The 7,874-nt window shown below is 31.7% G+C and overlaps 1 protein-coding gene across 1 annotated transcript in view; it reads left to right on the top strand.

The window, feature by feature from the left end:
• The first annotated feature begins 224 nt into the window (after nucleotides 1-224).
• LOC139493189 (perlucin-like protein) overlaps nucleotides 225-7,874 on the top strand; it is a 16,333-nt gene continuing 8,683 nt past the window's right edge. Inside the window, exon 1 of the mRNA XM_071281381.1 lies at nucleotides 225-267. The gene's annotated coding sequence lies outside the window, so the exon portion shown is untranslated. The remainder of the gene's footprint in view (nucleotides 268-7,874) is intronic.

Raw genomic sequence — 7,874 nt, 5'->3', positions numbered from 1 at the left:
AAACAGTTAATTTATAAATTGTTGATGTCTGTATAACTCATGATGTATGTCCTATTTCCTTTTATTCACAACAGTACACAAGGTAAGTACCAAATTAATATTATGATATTTAAAACGAAAACAAATATCTTCCTCCTTTGTAAAGGTCAGCAATAGCGTGTCGCAGCTGTCGTACATATTTTGAAATACGCAGATTACTTTTATGCAAATATATGGTTCACATTTCAAAAACATTCTGCAATCAGAGGATTTAATCCAAATCAAACGGTAAGAGTTTTGCAATACAACTCTCTTAAAAAGTGAAATGTAAAAGTTACAAATTGTGACATGGATAAGAGAGTTGTCTCATTGTCACTCATACCATAATTTTTATATCTTTGTATATTATATTTTGAGATTTAAATACTTTGTTGACTTCTGTATCCCAATATAAATTACACACCATTTACTACATAAAGAATTGCCTTACCAAATAAACTCATCATAGATACCAGGATTAAAGTTTTATATATATGTTCCAGACCGTATGAGTATTTGGACCGTATACGTATACTCGTACGGTCCGACCATGCGCGTACGGTCGGACCGTATGAGTATACGCGTACGGTCCAACTGACAATACATGTTTTGGGATTATATGGGTTAAATTCAAACAAATATTTATCAAAATCCTTATTATTAGTTGTACAAATTGTTATTATTACAATAAGATGGATAAAGTGAATAAGCGAACAATTGAAATTGAATATTTGTTTGATTTTATATCCGTGAATCCTTTTTTGTTACTCTGGCCCAAGGTGACACTTGCTTCCACAAGGAACGTCATATTTTTTTTACATTTTCATGCATGTTTTTTTCATGCATGTTCCTTTGCATATGCATTATTTTGTAAAGTTCCTAAATATTCTTCAACAATTGTCCTCCCACATTATGTTTACTTCCGATAATTTCAATGAGCATACTTGGCTGAAATTAATGAATTACTGACATGCTTAATACAGGAGATTAACAGATTAAATAAGCGTGATTTTTTTAAAATTTAAAATATTAAGTTTTTATTTCAATTACTATAATTGAAATTTTTATATTAATTTGAGACGTTAATTTGAGATAGAAGTTATTTTGATACTTGTTATATATACATTTGTATGTAATAAACCTGACCAACTTCGAATATTAGTCAGACCGTACGCGTACGGTCCGACCGTATGCATATTTTGAAAAAGTACGCATACGGTCCAGACCGTACGCATACGGTCCAAATACTCATACGATCTGGAACATATACGTCAGACGCGCGTTTCGTCTATAAAAGACTCATCAGTGACGCTCGAATCCAAAAATGTTTAAAAGGCCAAATTAAAGTACGACTGAGTTGAAGAGCATTGAGGACAAAAAATTCCTAAACGTTTTGCTAAGGTAATGTATTCCTGAGGTATGATATAAATCAGGATGCAGCCTTCTAATGAAGCCTTTGTAGTTACCCACCAAAAAACACCATCTGCATATAAGGATCATTTTGCTTTTTATGGCTTGATAATATTGTCAATATCGGCAAAAAAATGATTAACCATATTTAAAAAAGGGTAATGAAATACTTTCAGAAGAAAAACAAGGCGTATTTAGTAAACATTACTTTTACGATGTCGAAAGACCTGTCAAGATGGGTTTTTTTTTGTTCAATTTTCGAAGGAATTCTATTTTTACCATGCGCTTTTCAATAACTAATCTGGCAAATTGCTTTTAATATCAACCCATTACTATAAACTTTATTAGTTGTTTTATCAAATATAACTGAAAATTAATATTGTGGAATATTGAAAACCCTTCACGAGTAACTGCAATCACCATCGGAATTAGGTATTGTTCGAACATTGTTTGTCTGTCCTATTTTTTGCCTTGGTCACGCTGTCATCTATTTGTCTTTGACTATGGTTTGAGACTGCCTCGGATTTTTTTCAACCAAAGAAAAGAAAAGGCGATGGTCAAAAGCTGAGCGAATAAAAGTCAACAGAACTTAAAACTTAGATATAGATACAAAATATAAAAAATGTAAAACATCAAAAATACCGACCTTATTTTAGTCTTTAGTTTTCTATGTTGTGTCTTGTGTACTATTATTTGTCTGTTTGTCTTTTTCTTTTTTAGCATTGTAAATTCATTTGCAATCTATGAGTCTGGCTGTCCCTCTGGTATCCTTCGTCCCTCTTTTGCATGAAAATTCACAACGTAAAGTTCCTTATCAAATGAAAAAAATTAAAGCTCTCTCTCTCTGTCTCTCTCGTCTTTTCTTTTGCTGTTTCCATTCATTTATCCATCTGTTAGTTTTAAGCAACTTTGAAGTGAACAATATTCCTTTTACATTGATTGGTAGATTTTAGTAAACTTATATCATTAATCATTGTTGTGAGATCTTTGCACCATTCGAAAAAGGTGAGAAAATCACCAAAAGTCATTGTCGGATCAACACTTGAGGACTCCTTATAACATTACATGCAAGCTGTGGCATTATCTGCGTCCAATGGCCACGTTCCCCGTTTATTTGTTTAGATTCAGTAGTTCACAGAAGGTCTGAGTAAAATTATGCATTCAAATATCTACATGGAAATAAAGCAGTTGGATTGTTTGGCAAGGTGCTTAGAGCTCAGATAGACAAGTTAATAGCTGTGACGGTGCTTGAAGAGAGCGTAGAAAACAAACAAAAGAGTAGACAGCAAATGGTGCCGAAAAATCTTTTATGATGCAGTGCCTGAAAAGGCGACCACTGTGTGAGCAGTATAAAAAGTAATCACAAAAATACTGAACTCCGAGGAAAATTAAAAACGGAAAGTCCCTAATGAAATGGCAAAATCAAAAGTATGAGAGACTTGCAGGAGCTGAACTAAGAGGACCCCAATGGTTATAAAAACTTCTAGAAAGTAAAGTAGGACGCTGATTTGTTGTTGGATTTTTATTGCTTTTTTCTTCAAAATGAGATTTGTCACTGGATTAGTACTGATGTTAGATAGCAATATATATAAATATAATCATTACCATCCCCTTTTCTTGCTTTCTTACAAAGTAAGCTTACTGTGTCATATATGTGCATATGTATGTGATCAGAAGTTTCCATAGATCTGATACCCAGTAGTTGAATGGTTAAAGTTATTTCTTTTTGATGTATCCATGGCAACAACCTGCCATTTTTAATAATAATATTGTAAAAAGGGGGTAAAGATGTCACATATTTTCCCAAAATTTGTCCAAAAATAGAATTTAAATCCCCTTGAGGATACCTTTTCTGAAACATTTTTCATATATCTATCACGAATTCAAAAAAAAAATCATTTGTCTTTTGTCTCATTTCTTTTTTATAAAATTGTATCAAAAAGCGTATGAAAATAACGGGTAAACATTAGACCGTACGGGGACTTATAGTTGTTAATTTCTGTGTCATTTGGTGTCCTGAGGAGAATTGTCTCATTGGCAATATAACCGCATTTTCTTATTTTTATACTACAAAAATTTCTGGATATACGGAAAATACGGACAGCCAAACAATAAAATATAATAGTGGTGTTCTTAAAAACTATCTTTGAAGGCCAAACAAGTCATCAGCTGTCAAATAATGAATTTTAATGCAGAATTACTTTCATATCTAAAAAATACTCTGGGTCCAAAATGCAGAATTTACTTCCCTTCCGAAACACCTGAGATCATTCAAGGTTTCATTCGGTTTCGTGTTGCTAAGTTTTTAGTTTTTTATGTTGTGTTATGTATACTTCTGTTTGTCTTTCGTCGGCTTTCGTTTTTCGCTATGGCTGTGTCGGGTTGACCTTTGAGTTTGATTGTTCCTTTGGTATCTGTGTTCTCTCTTTGAAAATTTTACACCTTCTTACAAAAATACAGACGCGTACTGTACATTGAGGAATTTGTGTACAATTCAAAATAAATAGTGACAATATAATTTTGCAAAAGTTATGAGAGTTTATTAGAGCAGCACATATTTTTAGAGAATCGTGTAGAAGTCATGTATACTCGTGTATTGCCGAGTAGAGATCGAAGAGTGATCGAATGTGGTCGCGTAGAGATCGGGATTTGGTCGAGTTGGTCTGGGATGAAAAAAATATATTAGTCGTAGTGATCATGAAGCGATCGGTTATTGGTCGAGTTAATCTTGACCACATATCGTAAAGGTTGTCGTTGATCGGGAAATGATCGGATATTAGTCAAGCAAAGATCGAAATGATCGAGTACTGATCAGGAAACTATTTGTATTCCGAATAAACTCGATCTCTACACGATCCTTTCCCCATCAATTCGATCGCTACTCGACGAATTCTCGATCTCTTCTCGAGTGACTGGCTTCTCAATCCTTATTCGAATGTTTTTTACATGTAAAAAACTCTCGGGTAGAAAGTAAGATCGATGACGACCAAGGTAGACCACCCCGAACATTTTTGTCGATTGAGACAGACCCGTCTCCCGATCGCTTATTTTGTCTTGATCGAGATTGATCGAGTTGGTCTGATCGGCAGTGTGAACCTAGCTTATCATGTATCTGGAGAAAGAATCAATTACAAAACGGCTTTGTTTGGTAAAAGTCTGGCTACGTTTACAAAAGACCATTGATGCCAATTTTAAGATTTTTTGTTGTGACACCTGCATCGTAAAATCGCTCTTGATACTAATTCATACATATAACATATTGTCTACGGGGATTTCCAGTTGTCCATAATCACATGGCAAAATCACAATAACAAAACGCATCAAAAACGAATGGACAAGAACTGTCATATTCCTGACTTGGTATACAGGCATTTTCAAATGTAGAAAATGGTGGATTAAACCTGGTTTTATAGCGCTAACCCTCTCACTTTGATGACAGTCTCATCAAATTCCATTATATTTACATTGATGCGTTAAGGGACGGTGCAATATTTATCAAGCAGGGGGGACCGGTGCAAATCGCAAAACCTGCTTGGAAAAAAGTATTGTCCCATGCTGATGTGATAGGAATAAAGTTATGTCCCATGACCTCTATTCATTAAAAAAGTATGTGTCCCATGAATATCATGAATATATTGAGTGAATAAAAACACAATCTGTACCTTAAATAACATTAAGCAACAATATTTATGTTGATATAAATGTTTTTGACAATCATTTTAACATTCTCGACTAGTCTTGACCTTCAAATTTAGTTTTAACTGGTGTAAATCAGCCCATCTAACTAAATTAAATATTGATCTTACAAAATTCAAGCTTATTAGGTAGTTTGATTTATTTGCTGTGAAATGAAAGAATTTGATTTTACAATAGGTAAAAATAAAAATTATTTATATATAAATTCAGATAGGCATCTTTAATTTTTTTTTTAACTTTTTCAAATCAACTTGGATTTTATCAAACTATGCAGCTATCTTAGATATATGGGCGTTTTTCAATAAAAACGTACTTTCTTGTCCCAGCCACTTTAAAAAAAATGTGTTTGATCTTTGCAAGTAATTTTTTGTGCAGACAGACATTGAATTAGATATAACATTTTTAAGCAAAGAAACAGTTTATTTTTTAGAGGGATTGATAACATATTGATCCCTGAATGGTCCAAAATAACCAAAATGGCATGTCCCTAGACCGCCTGTTCAACATTCATACTCTCAAATATCGTAAAAAATGTAGAAATAAATATTAATTTTACTTATATAAGTTCTTTATTAATTCAAAAGTATGTTTAGAGCCAACATATTTTAATAAACAGCTTTTAACATAGGATTTTTTATTTTAGAAGGTGTGTCCCTAACACAATGTCCACTACGAAACGAAGTCATTAAACTTGCTTATAAACAGTTTTATAAAATCAATGTAATTTTTGTTTGCAAGAGATATAAACATTAGGGTCTTACAAAAGAAGTGATGCTTTTATAACGGCAATTAAACTGTTGTAAGAAAAATTGAGCACATCAAATGGACCAGAGTGATACCGTATTTTTGTAAATGTCCACTACGAAACGGGTCAAATCCTTCAGTAACTGGTTTTAAAATTATGAAAAAAATATCAGTGTACAGCTTTTTAAATAACGCTTTGATGAATACAGTCAGTCTTGTTACTATTGCAATATTGGGGTTGTGAAAAAAAAATAAAACATGTGAATACGTCCCCTACGAAACGGTCCCCTACGAAACAAGTTTGGAGAAAAACGTTTCGTAGTGGACACTACCACTACCATGCAGTCTTTTTTTACTCTTTTTTCAATTATATTCGTGCAAAAGCAAATAACAAAGTTAGTTTCATGTAATTTTTATTATGTTTTTATTAACATAGAATAGGGTTGATGTCCACTACGAAACGGTTTTGTCAACTACGAAACGCATCAAAGTGTCCACTACGTAACATGAGTTGTACCTTCATATGTGAAGTACTGTCTAATCTTTATCGATAAAAAATGGTTCTCCAATTCAGAAAAAAAAAGAGATTTTTCTAGTATATAAAGTAAACAAACTGGAATGTCTATAGGAAACATTTAAAATTGCAAAAATATGTGTGTTTAGAAGCAGTTTCGTAGTACACAAATTATGAAAATAATATAATTTAAAGAGTATTTAAGATTGCACTTTTTGTTTACAAACAGGTCTATAATAGAGGTATTCAAAATAACTCTTGAAAATAAATTTTAGACTAGTTGATTTTCCATTTTTTTTAGGTCTGAAAGGAACGCTTTTATTGAAAAACGCCCATATATTAAGCTTACTGAATCCCATGTCATTTAGTTTTTTGTTGTATGCTGTAAAATTTAAGAATTAAAGTAATCTTGTAAAAAAAGCTAGGATTTGCAATTAAGTTAGGCATCTTTAACTTTTTTAATAACTTTTCAAATCAACTTGGATTTGCATCAAAATATGCAGCTATCTTAGAGATTATTAAGCTTACTGAATCTTAGGTCATTTTGTTTTTTTGTTGTATTGCTGTCAAATTTAAGAATTAGATAAATCTAGGTCAAAAAAGCTAGAATTTGCAGTTCGACCAAAATAGAGATAGTACACTTTACAATTTAATTGTTAAATTTGACAGCAATACAACAAAAAACAAAAATGACCTGGGATTCAGTAACCTTAATATATATCTAGATAGCTGCTTAGTTTGATGATAATCCAAGTTGATTTGAAAAGTTATTAAAAAAATTAAAGTGTACTATCTCTATTTGTTCGAACTGCAAATTCTACTTTTTTTACCTATATTAATTTAATTGTTAAATTTGACAGCAATACAACAAAAAACTAAATGACATGGATTCAGTAAGCTTAATATATATCTAAGATAGCTGCATAGTTTGATGAAAATCCAAGTTGATTGAAAAAGTTATTAAAATAATTAAAGTGTATCTATCTCTATTTTGTCGAAATGCAATTCTAGCTTTTTTACCTATATTATTTAATTCTTGAATTTGACAGCTATACAACAAAACAAAATTGACCTGGGATTCAGTAAGCTTATATATATCTAAGATAGCTGCATAGTTTGATGAAATCCAAGTTGATTTGAAAAAGGTAATAAAAAAAATAAAGATGCCTATCTGAATTTATATAATAATTTTTATTTTTACCTATTGTAAAATAAATTCTTTCATTTCACAGCAATAAATCAAACTACCTAATAAGCTTGAATTTTGTAAGATCAATATTTAATTTTGTTAGATGGGCTGATTTACACCAGTCAAAACTAAAATTGTTTATCATATATTCCGTTTCTGTTTGAATGTTTCTTGTGTGTATTTTTGGGCTAATTAAAATAAAATGTTTACTACTTAAGCATTTGAAAAAAGTGTATGTCCCATGCATTAAGATAATGAAAAATCATCAGGTCCCACTACTTTGCTCGTTGAAAAAAGTACATG

This window comes from Mytilus edulis, chromosome 10 (assembly GCF_963676685.1).
Source record: "Mytilus edulis chromosome 10, xbMytEdul2.2, whole genome shotgun sequence".
Lineage (NCBI taxonomy): Eukaryota > Metazoa > Mollusca > Bivalvia > Mytilida > Mytilidae > Mytilus > Mytilus edulis.
The sequence above is the reverse complement of the archived record's forward strand: the minus strand, read 5'-3'. Positions and strand labels throughout refer to the sequence as shown.